Below are 23,462 nucleotides of genomic sequence, written 5' to 3' on the forward strand. Positions count from 1 at the left end.
CTCCATTGGAAAGGCCAGCATTTTGCAGGCCCTTCTCTCTGGATCAGCAAAATTTCTGATATAAAGAAATCCTGTTTTGCTTGGGTAAATTTTCATTTCAAAGAGAGGGAATGAATAGGGAGGATGATTTTTGTCATCTTTACATTGAACGTCTCACAAGTCAAGACCCAGTCCTACCATCATTCCTCATATAAGCAGAGAGGAAGGGGGTGGTATTTGAGGTCTGTCAGATTTATCCACCATGATTGCTAAAATCATCTTCCAACTTAGTCTCTCTCTGTTGGGAAGGAGCCCAAGGCCATGAAAACCACTCATTCATCACCTGCCACACCACAGTGATTCTCTGAGCAGACATCCTGGGCTAGCATAATTTGCTTGACAGCCCTGAGCTCAGCCTGCCTAGTGACTGAAGAATCTTTTCTTTTCCACCTTCAAACATCATAATGCACTATCCTTTGTGTACATGGATGATGTTCCTGATCCACCATCAATGGTGGTGAATCTGAAAAGCAAAATGTGACAATACAGTAGAACTGAGGTTAAGGGCTAGACACAGAAGAAAATGTCACAAAATGACAGGAACTCTTGAAAAACCCTGCCCAGCACTAGAGAGAGAGCTCTGCATTAGTCTGTATCCTATGCTTTCAGAAACCTGCTCCCATCCAAACCCACACCTCTAGTCTTTCTGGTATTTTTCATATTTTGGTTTTAGTTTTCAGGCAGATTTCTATTGTCTGGAGCAATTTCGTATATTGACTGACACCTCATATATTTATAGGGACAAAGAAACATTAAATAATAATCGTACTCAAGCATCTTGGGAAGAATTAAGGAAGACTTGTCAGCTTTAATTTTGAATTTTCTTGTTACTTGTCAGTTTGCCTCTCAGGCTTAATGCCAGGAGGGAATAAAAATCATCGTTACTCTCTAGCTGCTCAATGGCATCATGAAATGAGGAGGGGTCTTAACTCTGGTCTAACTGTCTCAATTTCTGCTTGTATCAGCAGAGAGCTGGGGACTAAATTATTCAGCTTCCTGTCCATTCTCCCGTCAAATCCAAGCCAGGTAGAGCTGCCCAGACACACATTCCATGGAGAAAGGAGAGCAGCAAAGAAGAGAACAAAAGAAAGTTGGGGAATGGAAGAGCATGAGAATATTTCTAAAATGGGCTAATTGGGAAGGTGGATTGGCATTTCTTTAATCCAGAGCAATTTCCTGCCCCCCAGAGACGGGGAGAAAAATGGTGGTTCTTTCCCATCCTAGTCAAAGCCCAGATTACACGTCTATTTCCTATTTGTGTATATCCATTGACAGTGAACCTGATCACGAAGAGTGTTTTACATAGCATCCCAGAATTTAGAAATAATTAATCAAGGCTCACTTTACCTTGCTGGCTCCCTGAATACAAGGAAGAATGTCACGGAGACACCATCAGTTTAGTCACTGGAATCCAAGCAAGTTTAGAATTGTGAAACTGTCCCACTTTGGTAATAGGAAGGGATTCTCATGGAAAGCCATACAACAGGACAATGTGAAAAAAAGGGTGCTAGTGTAATGTGAATAGTTATTGCTACTGTGAAACATAGTGTTGATTTGCTGATTTTTCTTTTTTGAGGCAGATCTAATTATAGTCCAGACATCCAATACAACGTTCATTAAACTGTCACTACAAGGACAATAACTATAAAGGGGAAAATTTAGCATAGTATATTAGAAAGTACATGTATAAAAAGGGCTGGGTTAACATCCTTGCTGTTGTGTAGAGTCTGTGTGTACCCCTAGAGAAGTCACCTAACCTCTATAATGGGGAAACTATTATCCACATCAGCCTATTTTATGAGGTTGTCAGGACTGAGTGAGAGAAGGAGCAGATCCTGGAGACAGACGTCCGGGGTTTGAACTCAGGTTCCACCAGCTCAGTAGACCTCGGGCAAGTGAGTGAACTTCTCTGTGTCTCAGATCTCTCATTTGTAAGATAGAGATCATGCTAAAATTTGTTTCATAGGATTACACGAGACAATGTGTGCATGGGGTTTAAGCCCAAAGCCTGGCATCTAGGACTTTTACCTGTACCAACTTGATCTGTTTTTCTGTGACTGCTGTTATTGTTGTTGTTATTATTATTACCTTTATTTTACCACTGAGAATGCGACAGTGCTCAAAATATAGTGGCTTCATTTCTCCCTGCCCCATTCTGAAAATTTTACATGTTTAATACTACATAAATATTATTTGATTATTTCAGCTTTCCCTTTAGATAAACGTTTTACCTGACTCACACTTACTTATCACGACTCATGGTAGTAACAGTTGTAGAAAGTTGTTTTAATGAGACCTTAGAGATTCTCTAATTATGTAGCTACTTATTACAGAGATAAAGTATCTCAGTCCCAGAGTAGTTCATTTCCTCCAAGAAACAAAATATAAATGTATCACTCATATATATATAATATTTTTATATAAAGTATATAATTATACTTTGCATATATTTGTATGCTTATACATACATATACATATACATATATATTCAAATTCATAGAAACTCTCTTTGTAATCATATGAAATTCTTTCATCCTAGTAATTTTTATTCTTTTCGTTGTACATTTCCTATTTGTTGCACACAATTAAAAATGCTCAGTCAGTCCTTTCCACATTATCTGTATAGCGTGGCTTCACAAGGAAATTTTTCAGCTTCCCAGTGGTTCTTTGATTAAGGGAAAATGTGAACATTGTTATTAGAAGGTGTTTTGCTTTGAGTAAAATATATCCTTTGTTGACTAGGAAAATACAGCAATTGAAGGGTTTTGGGGCATGTGACTCCCAAGCAGACAATCAGAACCCAGGGGGAGGCAGGGGATTGTCCTGGCTACTACTTCTTTTCATACGTACTTTTTAAAAAGACTCTGTCTAATAATCAGCCCTAGAAAGTTGCTCCCCTAGTGAAACTTTAACTCAATCCCTTGTAAACAGGGCTAATTGCAAAAGCACCTGAACACTGTTCTACCCAAATGGTGTGACCTCAGCACCTCGTGGGGCTTTAGGGTGGAGAGTAAAGCAACTGGCCCTTCTCTCTCTGCTTTGGCTTATACTTTGCCTGCCTCTCTAACACTAAGAATGGTTTCTCCTTGGGGGTTCACTTAGATTCTCTCTCTTGTCCTCATAAATTGGTTCTGATGGAATGTGTGGATTGTTCTCGTTAATAGATAAACTGAGGCACAGGCAGAGCCTTTCAGCGATTTATCTAGTGTTGCAGCTGTAGGCTGAACCTCAGGTCTCCCTCCAGGGCCCATTCCATAAAGTTTCTTGGATCCTAAAATCACTTCTGTTTCAGTAACTCTAATTATCAGCTTATTATCTTTTTTCTTAGTAGAAAACAAGGCCTCCAGCCTGCACAGTGGTCCGTAATGAGAAAATGCAGTGGTGTTAGCAGTAATGTGCTTAGGTGTCTTGTGATTACAAATTGGGCAGGAACGATACGTTTTCAAAAATTAAACTATTGAAATTTGAATATATTTCATTTATAAAGAATAGACAATCATGAATCCCCTTAAAAATGAGACAAATCTGAGACTGGCAGATCTGTCTCTCTCTGCTCTTCCTCCATTTTTCATTGTCTTCTAGAAAACGTGTGGATGTCCCAGCAATGATGCAGTTAAGAGCTCTTCACACCCACTTCCTCTAGTTGTTCACACAGGCAAACATAACGTCTACTCGGGAAAAAACTGTTTCCTTAAATAACTTAACTGTCATTTTTATTAACTCATAAGTATAGCACTGACCACTATGATGGCGTCAGTAAGCTGGATGGCTAGTTCTGTCTATTACTACCTACTTGGGGATTCTGAAACTTAGGTCTTTGAGGTGAGCTTTATTTATTCAACTCACCAGAAAAAGTTACTGTTATAGGGAAGACAAATCAATTCCGTCATAACAATCATAATGTGGGCTCCACTTTTTTCACAGAATGCTTTCCTCTGGCAATAAGTATACCTCATGAAAAAACTGAGAATGAAAGCATGACATTGTGATTAACCTCAGGTTATCTTTACAGTAGCAGAACACTACAGCCAATTTCACCCTGTAAAAGTGCTAATATTTAGGCATTGGGAAAAAGAATACTGAACAAAAGTACACTGGAAGATCTTTGGACAATGTTTTTACAGAAAAAAAGTGTACAATAAAGACTCTTTTGGAATTTTGTGCTACTATTTCATGGTCCAGATGGGGTTGTTGCATTACGTTAATTATTAAGAAGGTAAGAAAATATTAAACTGAAAGGATATTAGCTCTAATTGCAAGTCGTATGTCTAAGCTGCTTATGGAAGGTATTTGGCAGCTCTAATCATTAGATGTTTTACTCCTCTGTGTCTTTTTTTTATTGGTCGCAGGCTCTAACTGCTTCTCGAAAATCCCTACCATCTTATGTTAAGTACATTATAAGTGAACACTGCGAATTTTCACATGGCAATACTGTCTGTTACAACCTACTTGGGGATTCTGAAACTTAGATCTTTGCAATGAGCTTTATTTACTCAACTCACCAGAAAATGTTACTGTTATAGGGCAGACAAAGGAAATAACTTGTCTGGGATTCAATTAAATTTCTCCCAAATATTAATACCACTTTCAATGATGATAAAAATGAATCACTTGTTATCAATGGGAATGAAAACCTGGTTTGGGGCAAGAAACTTTTCTTTAAACTATAATAAACACTGAAACATAACAGAAAATAGCTTTCAGAAGTTATAGATGAAAAAGAATATTGAAGTGTCTGTAAAAGACACCCCGTATTAATTTTGTTCTGTTTGCTGGGCCTTTCAAATATTTTCCATTTAAATACTTTTTCTTTACCCAAAATTATCAGCAACAACAGTATCCTCAAAAGAATTTTTCACAAATCCATCATGAATACCTTTTATTAAATCTCCATTTATATTTCTAAAATATAATTTTAATAAGAATTTTTATCAGGAATATTTAAAAAATTATTAAATGGAAAATATTCTCTCATTTACTAGAATTTTATAAGAATCTTGGTAGTTCAATTTTCATGCATATAAACAAGAATAATTGCTTATATATTTGAAAACACTCCCAAAAGATAACACAGATCTGAAGAGTCCACAGAGATCCCAGAGTCAGGAAAGGCAATTCTGTCCTTGCTATTATTAATTAGCACGCTAAATTAACCTGGTTCTACCAAAATTTCAAACTACTGTCACCATCTTTTTTTAAAGTTCCTACATTTTTCTATACCATCCTGTAGCCCATCTTAGTTTTAACTAGGGTGACCACGTAACTTACCAACCAAACCAGGACAGTTTTGAGAATGAAACAGGATGATATTAATAGGCATAGACTGAGACTATCCCAAGCAAACTGGGATAGATAGTCACCTTAGTTACAGCATTCTTCCTTCACAATCTTTCTGCTGTCATTAAGTTAAAAAAGCACGTGTGGAGTAGCCACCTTCTCTAAATTACAATTTCCACTTCCAGGACACGTAAGTAATGAAGAGAAAGGGAGGGGTGGGAGTAAAACATCCAGACAGATTTCTTCAACTTCGAAAAGGAAAAGCAGGCAAAAGGAAGAAAAGACCAAAGAAAATAAAATCAGTTACCAGGAGAGGGCAAAGGTTCAAAAAATTTCAGTCCGCTGCCCTAGTTACTTGCTTCTCGCTTTCCTTTGGGCTCTTAAGCCACTCGTACAGGTTAGTAGTTTGTTTAAATTAATTTGTTATTATTATGAAGCAGCTCTAATTTCAACTTAATTTGGCAGTCACACAAGTCTACATAAATATTAGAATAAGAAGTGGTTAATTCCATCAGGTTTCATTTATGAACAATGCTCAAAGCTGTTGTAAAGGGTCCAGAGCTCTCAAATGACAGCTATGCTCATTTAGTCATCGTCAACTCATCAGCATACACTTTATAATACCTACTTTTTTGCGTATGTTACAGCAGGGAAGAGACTGTTCACCACTACTGGTTTCTAGTCTTCTTGGTAACTGCCTATATCTACGCCCCAGTGTTCTGAGTGTAAGACACAGAAAATAATACCCTAACATATGACTTGAGCCAACTATTGGCCCTTGGCCGAAGGCTGACTCAGTTACTAAAACTACGATCACTGCTGTAAGCCCATTGTAAGCTGATGTTATTTTTGACGCTAGTATTTTTGAAGCTAGTTCAGATAAAGAGGAGGCACAACTCCAAAAAACGCTTGTTAAGTAGGACTCTCATTTCAGGACAACAATATCTTAAACAAACCATGATACAAAGCCACTGTCTCAGGTGATTTAGGTGAACTCTTACTATAAGTTAGAAATGACTGGCAGACTTTGCAGATCTATGATAACATGATAAATTATATTTTGTATAAGCATAAAATAAATGCCAGTGAAAAATAATCTGATTTTTATCTTCATTTACTTAATGTTAATCACTGAATATCAAACTTGTACTGTAAAAAGTGAAAACTATAATTTAAAAAATTTTAGTAAGACCTAAAACTAGGAAGATTCAAAGAAAAAAATCATCCTTTAAGTATCTGATCTTTTTATTACTACCTCCCAAACAGAGAGTTTTGTTAGCTTAAATATTAGAGCCCTGTGGGGGACACTGTGGGTTGTTTAAGGGCTGTGTCAAACTTCTTCTAATATTCCTTCCTGGAAAGCTGAAAAACTACATCTCTCATATGCTCTTGCTGACGGGGTTACAGATGTGATTTAGGTTCCACCAATTCGGAATGCTCAGTTAGGTCACACGGAGAGAGTCGGGGCCTAAGGCCTCTGGTTGTGATGCTATGGGTCGTAGCTGAGGTTCAGGGTGGTGATGCCTCCTTTTGAAGTCCAGTTCTGTGTTAGGGTTTTAGGAGTCACATCCAGAAAGTCAAGCTAAAGGTTATTTGCTTTTCAGCTATTCCAAATATGCTAGAAGTCATTTAACATGTTCTAATAAATCTTTTTCTTATTAAATTAGCTAATGTGGATTTGTTCTTTGCAGTTGAACCCTGACCAATGCATTATTCCTTAAAGTGAGAACTCAAAATTACTAGTTTCCTTACTTAAAGCTTTAAAAAACAGTAAGCATAAATTTCTTCTTAGGATAGAGTTTTAGTCTTCTCACCTTGGCCTCTTATCTTTCTCCAGTATTTTAGCAAATTCTCAGCATACCATACAATTCCCTCTCCCACCTCCCTATACCTTCTTTGCCACTATTAAAGAAAACAAAATAATTCAAGTTGGCATGTTTTGGGACGTTGACGTGGCCATTCTTCCAGTCCCCCACCTCTACCCATATATGTTTCAAACACCTAAATATGGGCCACACCATTTACTTCCATTTGGAGATTTAATTATGTTCTTATGCGATGAAAGCTAGAATAGAAAAACAAAGTTTTCCCAAGTGGACTTTCTCTTTGAAGTGATACTTCAAGTTCAGGTTGATGTATCAGGTTTCTATATAGAGTAAACAATTCAATGAATGATATTAATGGATATGCAAGAAAGGTAAGAGATGGAAGATTCCACAATGCTCTGTGAACAACTATGGCTCTGAAGGGGAGACTTAAAATCTACTTCTGTAAGTGTACACTGAGATGAGTATGAAGTAGAAAATAACTGGTGAGTTCCTGGAGCCAGAAATACATGCATTCATAACTTAACAGAAACCATATAGAGAATGAAGCATTTAAAAAACTGTTTTCAGAGCACTCATTTTGTAAACAGTTTAGGAGTAAAGGTATATACAAATCTCAAGGAACCCCTTTGTTCTTTTAAACTGTATAAGCTAAATTCTTTAGAATCTTTTAGTGGCTCTAGTTATCAACACCTGTGTTAGATTTCTATTGCTGCATATCAAATTATCAACAAATTTGCTGGTTTAGAACAACACTCATTTATTATCTCTCAGTTCCATAGTCAGAAGTTTGAGTGGGCTTGACTGGATTCTCTGCTTAGGGTCTCATACAGCCAAAATCAAGGTGTTGAACGGGCTGGACTCTTATGCAGAGGCTCTCAGTTCTGTCCTCTGAGTCATCTTTTCTTTTTCATGAGCAGTAACATATGTTTGCAACTAAGTACTTTCATTAGCCTGCTTCCTGTAAGTAGAATTTTGGGGTTCAAAGTCTCCTTTTACACTGTACTTTCTTTGTTCTCTTCAGTCCAAGCTGGCAGTGTTTCTACTAATATAATTTTCTTAAGAACTTTGTGAGTCTCTTGTGGATGGCACAGCAATGCTCTGCATTAGACAGAAACCACATCCACAAATCTTTGTGAGATAATTCCTTCTCTATCTTCTGTTCCTGTTGAGATGGCTGAGGGCAACAGATTCCTAGAAGCCCTCTGATTTAATTGAGAAGATCTATGAGGCACAATCTTAATCTTTTGTGACTAAACACTCTGATCTTTTGATCTTTCAAAGCAAAAAGTTGTACAGCCACCTTTGGCTTTTTTTTTTTCCTTTTTTTTTTCCATGCCACGCTTTCAGAAGCAGTCTCTTAGTTTTAGCATCTTTTGTCATTGAATCAGCTATTTCCCAAATTATCACGCCCTGGTTTTGTTTGTTTGTTTAACTGTTAACAATATATATCTCTTCCCTTTCATTTTACTCTAAGTAGCAAGAAACAGGCCACATCTTCAACAGTTTGCTTGGAAATCTCCTTAGCTAGATATCCTGGTCCATCTTTCACAAGATCTATTTTCCACATAACTGAAGGGCACAATCCCACTAAACTTTGCCACTATGTAACAAAGACCTCTGTTCTTCTAGTTCCTCGCTTCCTACTGAGCCCCAACAAGCAGCATCTTTAATGACAAATTTTCTGTTAAGAGTCTGTTCAAGGCAATCTAGAATTTTTTTTATCATACCCCTCAAAATTCTTTCAGCCTCCATCCACTTCTTGATTCCAAAGCTATTCTTACCTATTTAATTATTTGTTATGACAGCACACCACTTCCAGGTACCTAATTTACTTCTTCAGAAAGATCTTATTTCCTTTGGTTCTTGTTCTTTTCTTGGTTCTTGTGTTTTTAACCACAAATTTTGTGTTTATATTTTTATGGGGGGTTTAGTACACCATCTTATCCTAAAAGGCACAGAAACACTTTGACACAATTCAGTAGTAGCCAAAGTCTATGAAGTATATATTGCTTTGAGTGCATTTTACAGGTAAGATGTACTATATTAGCCCCTATGTTTGGATACGTACATAGCTTAATATGATGTCAATGATTGCAAATACAAAGCTGATCTGTAACCCTCACAGTTATCTCCCAGAAGTCAGTAGATTCACTCTTGAAATTAAGCTTCCTTTAGTCTTTTATGTTCCTTCCATCCACCTTTCCTGTGGTCACTCATCTGAGCTTATCAAACAATTGATACAAAGATGTCTTTGTGCCAATCATTCACGGGTCCCATTGATACCAGCTACATCCTAATACCATTTTATTTTGCATTTTAATGTGGCTTGGGAACACTGGAGTATTTCATGACATAGATATGAAGTATGTGTCATATTTATGTCTTACAGTTAGGGAAAAATTGGATAATATTATTGCTTCAGAGGCCTTTTATTTTCTTGCTTTTGAACTTCAAGTTCCAAGTTGAAGTGTCCTAATACAAAAATTCAACACACACAAAACTCTTTGAAAAGATTAATTCAACTTTTCACAATGTGAAGAAGCAAAAATCATCCTCATGAAAACTCAAGCATTAAAAACGTCAGTCCAAAGAAAGAGTCTTGAAAAAATTCCAACTTAGCACAAAGAAAGGTTTATAATATAGTTGCCATGGTAACTGCAGTATACCCTGTTGCAAACTAGTCTGTGGTTAGTAAAGTGCTTCTGTGTTAGATTCTTTAGAATGAAGGACATTCTGTAAACACGAAGTTTGGAGAACTCAAAAATAATATTAGTAAATCTTGAAATGCTTTCAAGAAGATATATTTAAAATATAGTCAAACCTAAAATCCATTAAGATGAGCTTGTTTTCTTGATATGACTGAGACTACTCAACTGCGTAAGTAAGTATGTAGACCCTTCTGAGTAGCAGATGGCATTTGGCTTTTCTAACAGACTGCCTTGCTGTTACACTTCTATAGATTCTCTTGAGTGATCTAATTACCAGTTCGCTTGTTTGTGGTTCAAAACATACCCACTTTATGGATTTAGAAACTGAATTCCAGGAAGGCTAAGAGATTTGCTCAAAACTATGCTGTTTGAGTTCCAAAGCTGAGACTCACCCAGATTTTCTGATTCCAAAAACCTGAGGTATTCACTCCTCTTATACAACTTAGTGCTAAGTTCACGTAGATGGAAAGTATTTAAAACAATGAAAATTAATAGAAACAAAGTGAGAATTCTTTATAAACATATATTGCATACTGTCAAATCAAAGAAAGAACAGCCGAATGTTTCATTTCAACTAATTGCCAAAATTTCTCAGGCACAATTGAATTAATGGGCAAAATGTAGAGAAACTTCTTTTAAAACTTCCTTAATACTTCCACCCAAATAATTTAAAAATAAGAATACTTTCATAGTTTTATGTGGAACTATTTTCTCCCTAAACTTTTTCTCTGTTAAAATATCTGCATTAAAGGAGATTCTATATGACTTAAATGTTATGGCGTTACATGTCAGTACAGTGTTTTTCCCAAAGTGGGTACCCAGTAAATACTTTGGATGATAAAACCAATTCATGGGCATTTCTTAAACCACAAATAAGTGTATCAGTAGTGATTAGATCAACCAAGGGATTCTGTAGAACAGACATAGGAGAGTAAATCAGGCTCCTGGAAACTCAAATACCATTCTGAAGCCTGGTGGTGGCTGGGTTTGATGACGCTAAATAAGAGTATACAACTGGGATTCACGAAGAAATTTCTTTCATGGTGACAGGTAAACGCCTCTCCCCCAGCCTAAAGGACTATGAGATAAAGCTGCTGGTTCTGGGCTGCTCTGTCCAGGTGGTTGCTCATGGTGCTTGGACCGCGTTGACCACTTTGAATATGCCTCCCCAAAGGCACCAGGGAGGTGTCAGGAAATGTGTTCACTAGCCTATAGCTTGTTATCACATTTGTTGTGCTGTTTGTTGGTTTATTAGAAAGCCTAAGTGAAAACAATTCTAATTGGAATCTGAGTCTTCATTTGTGCCAATCTTCCAGCCCAGACCAGATTTAGTGATCTGTCTCAGTGTAAGGCCCAACGATCATCACTAGTGAATGTCTGCATCCATAAGGGTTATAGAATAACAAATCCAATCTGAATTCTAATAATGGTCTTAAGAACGAAATTAATCCAGCACTGGGCACCAAAGACACCAATCAAAAACAACGTGGTATTTCTTTAAAATACCATTAAATGCAATTAAATAAAGGAGTTTAGCATTTTGACTGAAAAACCACAAATGTAAATTGGACACTGCCAAGTTGGACAAATGTAAATTGGACACTGCCAAGTTGGACAATATGGTAAATTACTTCTTCAGGCAAGTCAACCAAAGGAAATATAATAATGATCTAATCAAAGGAGTGTTGCATAGCTTCCTAAGGTGGCTGGACCAAATGAGAAAATATTTATTTGAATACATAAGTCTGGGAAAGTTCTCATGTATCCATTTCTACATCTTTTGGGTCAAATATTTTCTCTCTCAAATCTTTAAGCAGGTACACTTCTTTATATTGACAGAGTAATTAACGTAATTCTTTATCTTGGTTCTACAGAGGGTATAGCTGTTTAAATTCCTTAACAAAACTAAAGTGACTGTCCTGCATTCTTGTTTTGGACGATGCTGCTTATTTACACAGCAGTCTTGACTACTACACTGTGAAATCCTTAAAGGGACGACCCAATCCTGTATTATTTATTTTTCTTTCCCCATCACAGGAACCAGTGCATTGGTGAGTGCCCGGCAAAAGTTCCCAGAATTATATCACTCTCTAGAGAGACCCACATTCTGTTTAGGAAAAACATTTCCAACTCCCACTTTCTCTACATAATAGCAGCATTTAAACTCCCACGGGAGAAGGAAATGGTGAAGTGCAGCCGAGTTTCTCAAAAATTTTATGAATACATGTGGATAGAAAAAAATAAAAGATAAGGTGAAAGTGACATCATAAACACATAGGCCATTTCATTCTTGGATGAATGAGAGCAGATAACCCACTAGAGTATCCCAGTCAGCACCGTTTTCTTTAATATGCAAGACAAAACCGCATATTCTTGCAATCCTTTGAAAGCATTAGGGACTCTGGGTATATTTCTTCAGCAACATCTAGAAAGTGCATCTAGCTTTGGGGATGCTGCCAGCTCATTTGAAAACTTTATGCTGAGGGAGGAGGAGTAAGAGTTTTGGGCTAGGTAAAGCAAGAGATTTTGAAGTTCCTAAGCAAATTCTGAAAATATCTCAAAGCAATAATAAAATATTAATTTTATGTATAAAATTTTTGGTTATAATCTAAGATTGTCACTTTAATGCCTTATGGAACTGGATAACAGGTACAGAGTAAACAATTTTTCTGACTTTTAACATAACAGTAACCTGTAAAAAGTTTCTACATCTAAGTATGGTAACAGTTTGGCAGTTTTGTGTTGCTGATTCTATTTTTTTATAGCTCTGGCATTGTGTAAAAAATAGAACCTGATATAAAAAACTAATTTTGTCTTGTGCCCAAGTGATCTGAAGAATTTTCTACTTTAAAACTCACATTTACCACTTGAATCTGGGACACAGTTATGACCGATGAGCATATTTGCGAGTTACTTGAAATTTTGTTTGAACTGTAATACACCCATTGCAAATATTCCTTGAAGTCAATAGTTAAAAGGTCCCTTAGAATCAACAGAGCTGGTGATATTGTTACATTAAAATGTCATGATCAAAAGAGAAAGTTTCAGTTTTTAAACATCTTTTCCCCCAAATATGCCATAGGACAATTTGCTTTTTCATTCTCTCTTCCTCCATTTAAAGCTGTGATCTGCTGTACCTTTTACTATGACAAGACCCAAAGAATCAGCAAGAAGGAGATTTCCTGGGCAGGATCAAAATGACTTCATTTTTACTACTTAGTGATTAACCCACAATTCTCATCACATTGATGAGAGAGGCACGTAACGTCTGTAGCATCAAATGAAATTAAATGCCTCCTTTATAGTAGATTCTACCACAAAGAAGGAATATAACAACCGTATGGTATATCAGGACTTTCAGGATTATTGACCACTGGCTTATTGCTTAGACTCCTTCTAGAAGTAGTTATTTTATTCTATAAACTGTATGATACTTCATTAGAAAATACCCTGAGAAGAGCTGCAACTGTCCACTAATAAAATGCGCAATTAAGATCAGACTATTTTTATGAGCTTATTTTTAAGACAAGAAAAATTATAGGTTCAGAGTCTCATTAACCAAAGTACAACATGCAAGCTTTCTTTTCTTTTTTAAAAGTGTTACAATAATTATAAACACTCTACTCAGCAAATCACGTAAGACTGCCAAATTGGAATTGCATTTTTAAATATTTCTAAGTTTGTTTCTCTATTAGCTCATCTAGTTATAAATATGTGAACTTTTTTTTTTGCCTTCTACAAGGGTAATTACCCTGCAATTTTTAAAGATAAAATATCATATATATTGCCAAAAAATGAGAGTCTGGGAAACCAGTATGATTTTTCAACTGGAGCAATAATACTTTTTAAAATGGAAGTTATCATAATTCAAATGTTACATCAGAGAACAAAATCCTGACATTATAACGTGAATTACATATTTGGAAAATTCATGCATTGCCAACAGGCATGTCTTAAGCAACAGCTCGTTAAGGAAGTATGCTTTGATATTTATCTCTCATTGTCCATGAGTATTTTAAAAATTCTTTATGTGCAAAGATGCTAATGTTTTCCTTAACTGCCTCTAAAGATCAACCTGATTCCACAGGTATCTTCAAACCAATTTGAGATTAAACAATGTGATTCTTACTACTTAATTTTCTTCCTCAAAGGTCTGCATTTCTAGAAAATTGATTGGGCCTTAGCTAGTCGTATTGCCAGGACAGGAAAGAAGAAATGAGCTTTGGTGCTGGAGTTAGACAAATGTGGATTCAAGTCTGGCTCTGCCCTTCTGATCTGTATGGCCTTAGACACATTCATCTATCCAAGCCACAATTTCCTCACCTACAAAGTCAGGATAATAATGCTGCCCACCTTTGTAGGGCCGTATGGAGGATTAAATGAGACCGTGTGCCTCGTGCTTAGTAAAGTACACACACTCAATACCTGTTAGCTGGTGGTAGTACAATCTTTCAAGGCAGCCCAAAATGATAGGTTGGTTGTGTTGGAGTCTGGTACAGAGTATAAGCATTGGTAAAGCCTGGATCTTCTAAAATGGGATTTCCAGGATCTCAAATTTTCAAAATAATTCTTTTCAATCCCAATGACACCTCAATGGCCAAGGACCTTGGAATAAACAATATTATTTTCTAATGTTCAGCGTATCATGGTAAAGACACAGTATAATCATACTGTGCATTTTTATGGTACTCTCTGCTACTCGGAGTGCTCTCTCATACATTATTTCATGTGATTGTAGCCACAATTCTATGCAGCAGGCCAAGTAAACGGTATCTCCGCTTGACCCCTGTAAAGAGAGGTTGACAGTGCCTAGTGACTTGAAAAGCCCAGAAGGCTAGTCCCTGATGGAGCTGTGATTAAAATTCAGCTCTTCTTCTGGGTCCTTTACTTCCTCCACACTGCCTCCCCACATGAACTACAATAATTCTCTATTTATAGGAGAGTTAAAAAAATGCTACCTCATACACCAATATTTATTGGAAGTTAAACACAAGTCTCCCTTCAGAAAACGCCTGTGTGGTAATATGTGATCCGTTTTAAAGCCAAGTCCATTTAGAACACTTTTATCAAAAGCCTTCTCTAAGGATTGGCACCGTGGGAGAGAGCAAAGTGAGTTCCCAGAGACTCTACTCTCAGTAAGTTTAAAAGCCAACTGGAAAAATTGCCAAAAAGCAAACCAAAAAAAAAAAAAAAAAAACCTGACAAAAAACCAACCCTAAAAGTGTAGCGCAGACTATAAAAAAGAAGTAAAAAAATTTTTTTGAGGAAGATTAGCCCTGAGCTAACATCTGCTGCCAATCCCTCTCTTTTTGCTGAGGAAGACTGGTCCTGAGCTAACATCCATGCCCATCTTCCTCTACTTTGTATATGGGATGCTTACCACTGCATGGCTTTTGCCAAGAGGCCTCATGTCCGCACCTGGGATCAGAACCGGCAAACCCTGGGCTGCTGAAGCGGAACGTGCAAACTTAACCTCTGAGCCACTGGGCTGGCCCCAGAAGTAAAATTTTTAGAAAGTGGAACCTAAGAAAGGGCTAAGGATGAGCAGGAAAAAGAAGTGATCTCAAGAAGGGGTGGAACTGACAAGAAATAACAATAAAAATAATTCTGTCCCAATAATTGTCGTATTCTCTAGAACTTCTACATTAATTCACAAAAGATAATTGTAGTTTGAACCCAGAATTTCCATCAACCTTTCCTACAATTTAAAAATATTTATATGGGCAATCTTTATTGAATTCTGTTCATTATATAAATTCAGATGCAAATAATATACCAGTAGGTCTTAAATCTAGAGAAGTTTTTCTGAGGTAACTATTTTTATTTCTTGTAAATATTCATAACTATCCTGTAGGGCTTATTCTATGGGGATTTTAATTTGTTGCAAAGTGAAACAGCAAGATTGTTTTTGAGGAAACTTTCTTGCCTGCTTATAAATGCCATCCTGTCAAAGTGGTTTCTGGAGGAAATGTCTCAAACTATATTTCCAGAGAGTACTATAACACTTAAAATGTAAAATGTTACTGTGCCTACACACACTTTTTAACTGAATCCGAAAACACTTCATGTTCAGAAGCACAAGGGAATAGTAAGTATTTTCTTCTCATACAAGGTACATAATTGTGAAGTGATTTGTTTTCCATATTGCATATTTTAAGAAGTACTCATATGATGTTATTTTGTTTCTGGCTGCATATCCATTGAAACAGTGTATCTTATATCTTTCAGATAACAAAGCCCCTTTCCCCGTCTCAAAGATTTCAAGGGCCTAATAGAAGCATGTTTAAAACACACAGTATGATTTTTTAAAATACGCTGTATTTTGACATGTTAAATGTTAGTAATGGGTTTTCTTTTTAAACCTACCAATCTTTTAATTCCACCACATGCCACTTTACCTACCACTCTTAGGCTGAGTAGAAACACTTTATGATTCTTCTTTCTGGGATGTCTACTTTCTGATTAAAAGAAGACCTTAAGACACACTGCTTCCTGTGCTAATTCATCTGTGTCACATGCTTTGGTTTATAAACTAACCCAAGTTATCTATCAATTGAAGAATCATTTTCTAAGCATGAAACAACTGAAAATTTCATTAGAATCACCAATTGTTAATAAGCAGTCTTTTTTTTTTTTTTTTAAAGTGAAAGAGACCAAGACGTGGTCTTGGATTTGAAGTGTATTTCTGGATAGTTAGTCATGAAGGTGGGAGCTGAAAGCAGTCACTCACCTTGTATTACCAAAGTGAACACATAGCCCACTGTCTAACAAACAGGGCGACAGCAGGTCCCAATGCTTGTAAACTATGTGTGCCGGCAGGCACCTAGGGTGATACTTACCAAGTGATTCAGTTCAACATGAAAAGTGAACAGTCAGGAATTCTTATCCCTTAAAATGCATTTATTTTCAAACATCAGATGACCTTAATAACGACAGAGAGTCCAATGGCCATTAAGAATTCATGTCCTCAAGTGTAATATTCTCAAATGAACTAACTGGTTCTAGCTAGCAAACATCAACGGTATTAGAGGAAACCAGGGCAGCAAATACAACGAGAAAATCAAATTTTCCTTCTTCCTCACAGGGATGTTAGCCTGAGACCCAGGAAATCTTCTGAACGTTAATATCTAGTGAGGAGTGCTTTTCCGTACCAAGGAACGCTGAACTGATTTGCAAACCACCTTCGGAAAGCAAGGAGCCATTATTTCGCAAGTCAGAATAGACACAATTACTTTTTTGTAATAGCACAGGAAATATAAGTAGTAGCTGGTAGTCAACAAATTCGTAGGAATAAACCAACCGTATCTGTTAACATTTATACAAAATTACCTCTGGCATGCTGATTAGAGTTGATCAAATAGTGCAAAACGTTTCCGCCAGTTGTGCGAAGTTGAAAAGGACTCTCCTTGTTCAGAGAAAAATTAAAAAGGTTAAGAGTACCCTGAGACACTGAGCAAACCCCTAAAAGGTGTCTAGAGTTTAGGGCTGGCCACCACCCCACACTGACATTTGTAAAGGCCCTTCTCATTACTGCGGGACTGGACAGGACAGTGTCTTGCTTCACTGGTACACGGGAGCTACCGACATTTTTGAAATGCCTCATTAGACATTCGGCAGCACAGCATTGCCTTCAGAAAGCACAATTTCTGCTTTCTGATTCTTCATACATTTCTTCTCTTTTGCTCTGGGAAAAAGACTTTCTCCTTGAGGCTTTGGAAGCTGTGGAAATCTAGAGTTTTCTAAACTCTAGACTGCAGTTTAGGAAGATTTATTGAGTGTCTATAAAATATGCAAATAATTTCATATTTAATGGCTGCCATGTCATTCTGGCTTTTCGTTATTCTATTCTTAAAAGAGTCGCCTTGACAAAATACATTATTTTATAAAAATAATTGAAGAGTTTCTTTCTCATTATAAAAGCAGTATAACTTTATCACAGAAATTTTGAAAAGCACAGGAAGTGATAAAAATAAAAATGAAAATTTATATTTCCATTGCTTGGGGATAACTACTTATGACATTTCGATACTGGTTACATTTTCATAATTTCCATGGGTTCCAGACAGAGTGAGGTCTGGATGACCCAAATGAGAATTTCTCCTGCTGGGAGCATTTTGGAGGGCACACACCTGGGACAGTACGTGCAGTGGTATCTGCTGGGTCTCGGATCCATCTCACTCTGGGACCTGTGATTTCTTTGATACTTCTTACCTTTTGCTTATCTAGATTTACTGACCCAGATTGTTTGGTTCTATGTGGACTTGGTTTCTGGCTTGTCCAAAGACAAGGATGTGGGCACAATGATGTCAAAGCTGAGATGTGTACGATGTGGTATAGGCCAGTATATTGGATGGAAGGATGGATTTGAATATTTGAGAGTCAGGAGGTGTTGATAAATACACCACAGGTATCAATAAATGTGCAGAAGAAGGGTTAGAAATCTAGGGATTGGGAGGAACTAATAAAATAATAGCTACATGGAAATCCTGAGTGCTCTCAAAGGAGATGTAAGTCATCAATCAAAGAGTCAGGGAGTGACTTGTGAATGTTAAAAGAAAACTTCAGTAACTCCTAGTCATGATGACAAAATTTAACATTCAAAATGATGGGGTGAATTACCTTGTCTGGCAGAGGAGTTTCTGTGTACCTGGTGACTGACAAATAAATGCCATTTCCATTCACTTCTATGAACTTATCTGGATGGAATTTTCCATATATAGTGTTTTGAGACACGAACTTTGTGTGTCTTCTCAGAAACACTTAACTGCTCCCTTCTTTTTCTCTTTCTTGATCTGCATCCACTCCTCCGCTTTCAGACGTGGACACTGCAACCCAGAACTGCAGGGGCGGCACCTGCCACAGGTGTGAACCTCAATCAGCAGAAAGCAGGAATCAGCAGGAGCCAGGTGTGAGTCTTCCTTGCAAACTGCCTGGAGAAGGAGTCCCACACGCCCAGCAAACCCACCTGCCGAGAGAGCTGCTGTGTCCCTTGCAGATTCATTCTGACTTGGTAGCCAGCACAGATCTCTTTGCTTTGCAACTTCCTTTGCCTGACTTCCCTTTTCCCCTTACTTGTACTCTCCTGGGTTTGCATTCGCAAATAAAATCAGAACTTTAATCCTTGCCTCAGGCTATGTTTTCTAGAGCAGCAATTCTCAAATTTTAATGTGGGTACAAATCACTTGGGGATCTTGTAAAATAAAATACAGATTCTGTGTCAGCAGATCTAGGATGAACCCTGAGATGCTACATTTCTAACAACTTTCCAAGTCAACCCATACTGTTGATCCTTTACATAGGAAGGTTCTAGAAGACAGAGTAAGACAGAACTCATCATCACTACAATGTAAGCTCCTAGAGGGTCAAGACTTTGCCTAGATAGATAGATAGATAGATAGATAGATAGATAGACAGCTTTATCTATAAACAGATATTTCACTGTTCTTTACCCTGAATCTAGAACAGGGCTTGGAACATAGGAAGTGCTCAGTAGGTATTTGTTGACTGAATAATAAATGAATAAATTCTCCAGATGACTTCAGTAACTCCCAGTATTGATGAAAATTTCTAATTCGGACATTCAAAATTATAGGGTGAATTACACTGTCTGGCAGTGGGTTTTCTGTATTTCTGGTGACTGGTAAATGAATGCTTGCAGTGGATTGAATGTTTCTATCCCTCCAACATGTGTATGTTGATTTCCTAACCTCCAAGGTAATGGCATGATGCGGTGGGTTTGGGAGGTGATTAGGTTATGAGGGTGGAGTCCCCATGAATGGGATTAGTACCCTTATTAAAGGGACCCCAGAGAGATCCCTTGCCCCTTCTGTCATGCGAGGTTATAGCAAAAAGATAGCCATCTAGAAAGCTGGCTCTTACCAGACACCAAATCTGCTGGCACCTTGATCTTGGACTTTCTGGCTTCCAGAACCATGAGAAATAAATTTCTGTTATTTATAAGCTACCCAGTCTATGGTATTCTGTTATAGCAGCCTGAATGGACTAAGGCAATGCTGAATGCCAAATACAGCTAGGCATTTATAGTCCCCCAGCATCAAGGGTTAAAGGCCAAAAGCCAATTAAATGTAAGAGTTACATTTCAGAAGTTGGCTGCTGGTTTGGAAGCACTGTTGGATAGTACTGAGGTGTCTGGTTCAGGAAAGCTTCTGTTAGGTTTCCAGAGGCCAACCTTCCCTTTAAAAGCCTGGTTGTCTTCTGTCAGGTGCTAGAGAACAAAGAGAAGCGTGCTTAAGATCCATTATATTGGTAGCATCTCATGTTTACTCATCCAGAACTTCATTTTTCATATAATACCTTTTATTATAGAGGGTAAATGGCAGTTTTCTGCTGAATTTTAAAATAGTGCATCATGTATAATTCATAAAAACTGCCAGTGGCATCAACATCCTCCTCTGGTATTCGTCCTACTTAAGAGATGTTACACGTTAGACTTTTGTGATAGGTGTTATGCCTGTTATTGGATATAACTGACCTTGTCCTACTGTCCCTTCCATTGCTACCAACAATCATTTGGACATTTAAGACTTTTTAGCTGACAGTGTCAGCAGGTATTCTTTTCTTGTTACACCTTTACTATTATAGAGACACAGAAACAGTTGAATACTGTTTTCACATAAAGAGTTCCTGTTGAAGGGCTGATAGTAACTATGCTACTATATGTCACTGAAATTTTTTCTAGATGACAGCATCAAGGTCAAGCTCTTGCCTTTGAATTTGATGGAATTTCCAAAGACTACAAGAAGAGTTTCCAGCCGGAATTCTCATTTGGAAGTACTCCCTATTACAGTGGTTCCCAAAGTGTGGTCCCTGTAATAGCAGTATCTACATCACCCTGGAACTTATTAGAAATGCAAATTTGGGGGCTCTGTGGTGGTTTACCCGCCTAGTTAGCTGGTAAAACACTATTTCTGAGTGTATCTGTGAGGGTGTTTCCAGAAGAGATTAGCATTTGAATCAGCAGACTGAGGAAAGAAGATGTGCCCTGACCAAAGTGGGCGGGCATAGGCCAGTCCACTGAAGGCCCAAATAGAGCAAAAGATAGAGGAGGGGTGAATTCTCTCTCTCCTCTTGAGCTGAGATGTTCATCTTCTCCTGCCCTCAGACACTGTGGAGATTCTCAGGCCTTCAGACCTGGACTGAATTATCCAACCAGCTTTCCTGGGTCTCCAACTTGCAGATGGCAGATTGTGGGACTTCGTAGCCTCCATAACCATGTGAGCCAATTCCTATAATAGATCTCCTCATATAGATCTATATATATCCCATTGGTTCTGTTTCTCTGGAGAACCCTAATAGAGGCCCCATCCCAGGCTCATTAAGTCAGAAACTCTGCAGGCTGATTTAACTAGTCCTCCAGGCAATTGTGATGCATGCTAAAGTTTGAGAACCACTTCTCTATTGGATATCTTTCTGTCTCTAAAAGATGGTTTTGATGAGAAATATTAAGGTACTCTAGAATCCAGAGATAAACTGAGTACAGAATGGTCTACATAGGGATAATTGAAGATTTAAGGTATAGAACAGCGTTTTCAGAACTGAGCTTCAACTATATATAGTACCATGGAGAGGTACTCACTAAAAATTCATAAGCCTTGACTCCACTCACACCTAGTGAACTAGAGTGTTTGGGTCAGTGCTGACTGCCTCTTAAAGGGCACTCCAGGCAGTTCTGAGGCACCAAGTATGATAACCATAGAATAAAGTATAACTCATATTAACATCAGTTATCTCTGGGTGATGGGACCAAGAATTATATTTATTTTCTATATACTTTTGAATTTTCTGAGTTGGATGCAAGGATCATATATTACGTTTATAATCAGAAAATAACAAGGCAATCATTTTAAAAGGGTAAAAGCAGACTGAATAGCATTAAATTGTCTTGAAGTTCTGAGAACTTGAGGGATTTACGTATTTTCCTTCTATTACTAATGTCAGAGTGGTGAGGAGCTTAGATTCTGGAGTAGGATTGCCTGAGTTCAAATCCTAGAGGCCTTATTACTATTTGTGTATCTCTGTCCCTAAAGCCTCAGTTTCCTCATCTCTTAAGCAGAAAGAGTAATAATAGTGTCTATTTCATAGGGTTGCTGTGAGAATCAAATGAGATTACATACTACAGTGCTTCGCACATAGTGGCAACTCCAACCATTAGCTATCAGTAATACAAGGACATCTATCTTTTATGGATATTTATGACACTATGTTTTATGGCTATTCTTAGCTCTATTTTCTGTAGGAGCATATACTAATCAATCAATCCATTTTTATTGTAATGCTTAAAAAAAACTGGCCATAATTCTAGGTGGAAGATGTCCCTCTTCATGGATAGTAACTCTTCTGCCTCACCTGGTCTCCCACCCCTCTCCTCTGACTCTTGTCCCTGCCACGACTCTCACTTTCCCTCCTCTTGACAAAAAGCCATATCTTAGCCCTTTGTCCATCCAGTGACCAATGCTTTCATTTTTCCACTTCTCCCCTTTTAGTGTGATGTCAGTTACCTTTACCATATTTCTTTGACCCCCAAACATTGCAACTGCCATTTACTTCTGTGCATTTAAAAAAGCTTTGCTAAATTCTCTTAGATCTAAAGTTCAGCATCATCACTTGTTTTTCTTTTTTCATCTTGGACATAATTAATGATTTGGGCTTCTGAGGCTCTATCAAATAGAACACATCCGAGTCTCAGATTAAGAAAGGACTTTTGAAAAAAATCATTCCTGGGTTTGTACATCCAGGGCAGGGACCAATGCTGTGCCTGCTGCAGCCCCGCGGGGTGCTCCTGCAGCTGCTGTTTGTAGGTACCCAGCTACACTTCTCTTTTCAAAGAGAGATTTGTATGTGTCAAAGGCTTAGCACCTAATTGGGATTTTTCCTCCTGATTTAATCAGAAAATTGTAAAGCATCGAGAAAAGGAGCTTAGGAGAAAGATTTATCAACTTTCTACTTCTGGAGCACTTTTATATTGAAAACAAATACTTTAAGGCAGCAGTTTTTCAGATTTTTCCATGCATGAGAATCACCTGGAGGGCTGCTAGAGATTGAATGCTGTGTCCCCCCCAAACTCATATTTTGAAATCCTAGCCCCTAAGTGATGGTATTAGGAGGTGGGGCCTTCAGGAGGTGGTTAGGTCATGGTGGCAGGGCCCTCATGAATGGGATTGGTACCCTTATAAAGGAGACCCCCCAGCGCTCCCTCTGCCCCTCCGCCTCGGGAGGTTACAGTCGATGAGGAAGTGGGCCCTCATCAGACACGAAATCTACCAGTGACCTTAGACTTCCCAGCCTCCAGAATTGTGAGAAATAAATTTCTGTTGTTTAAAAGCCACCCAGTTTATGGTGTCTTTGTTACAGCAGCCCAACTGGACTAAGACAAGGGCTTATTAAAATACAGGCTGCTGGGCCCCACCTCCGAGTTTCTCATTCAGTTGGCCTAGGATGAGGCCTGAGAATTGCCATTTGTAACAAGTCCCCAGGTGACGCTGATGCTGCCGGCTCAGGAACCTCATTCGGAGAACTACTCTCTTAGAGAACCGATTTGTGAGAATCTTGAGAACTTGGTTTCCCTAAAAGGGAAGGAAAACCAGTGTTA

General features: G+C 37.8%; 1 protein-coding gene across 24 annotated transcripts in view; it reads right to left on the reverse strand.

The window, feature by feature from the left end:
• The window catches only part of ZNF385B (zinc finger protein 385B), a 385,687-nt gene that overhangs the window by 130,324 nt on the left and 231,901 nt on the right, over positions 1 to 23,462 (reverse strand). The window contains exon 1 of one of the 24 annotated variants that reach the window (XM_070581620.1): positions 5,945 to 6,043. The exons of 22 other annotated variants lie outside the window; for them this stretch is intronic. The gene's annotated coding sequence lies outside the window, so the exon portion shown is untranslated. Of the gene's footprint in view, positions 1 to 5,944; positions 6,044 to 23,462 lie in introns of those variants that run through there. One more of the 24 variants, XM_070581613.1, reaches the window with a different exon arrangement.

Source organism: Equus przewalskii, chromosome 17, assembly GCF_037783145.1.
Source record: "Equus przewalskii isolate Varuska chromosome 17, EquPr2, whole genome shotgun sequence".
Classification (NCBI taxonomy): domain Eukaryota; kingdom Metazoa; phylum Chordata; class Mammalia; order Perissodactyla; family Equidae; genus Equus; species Equus przewalskii.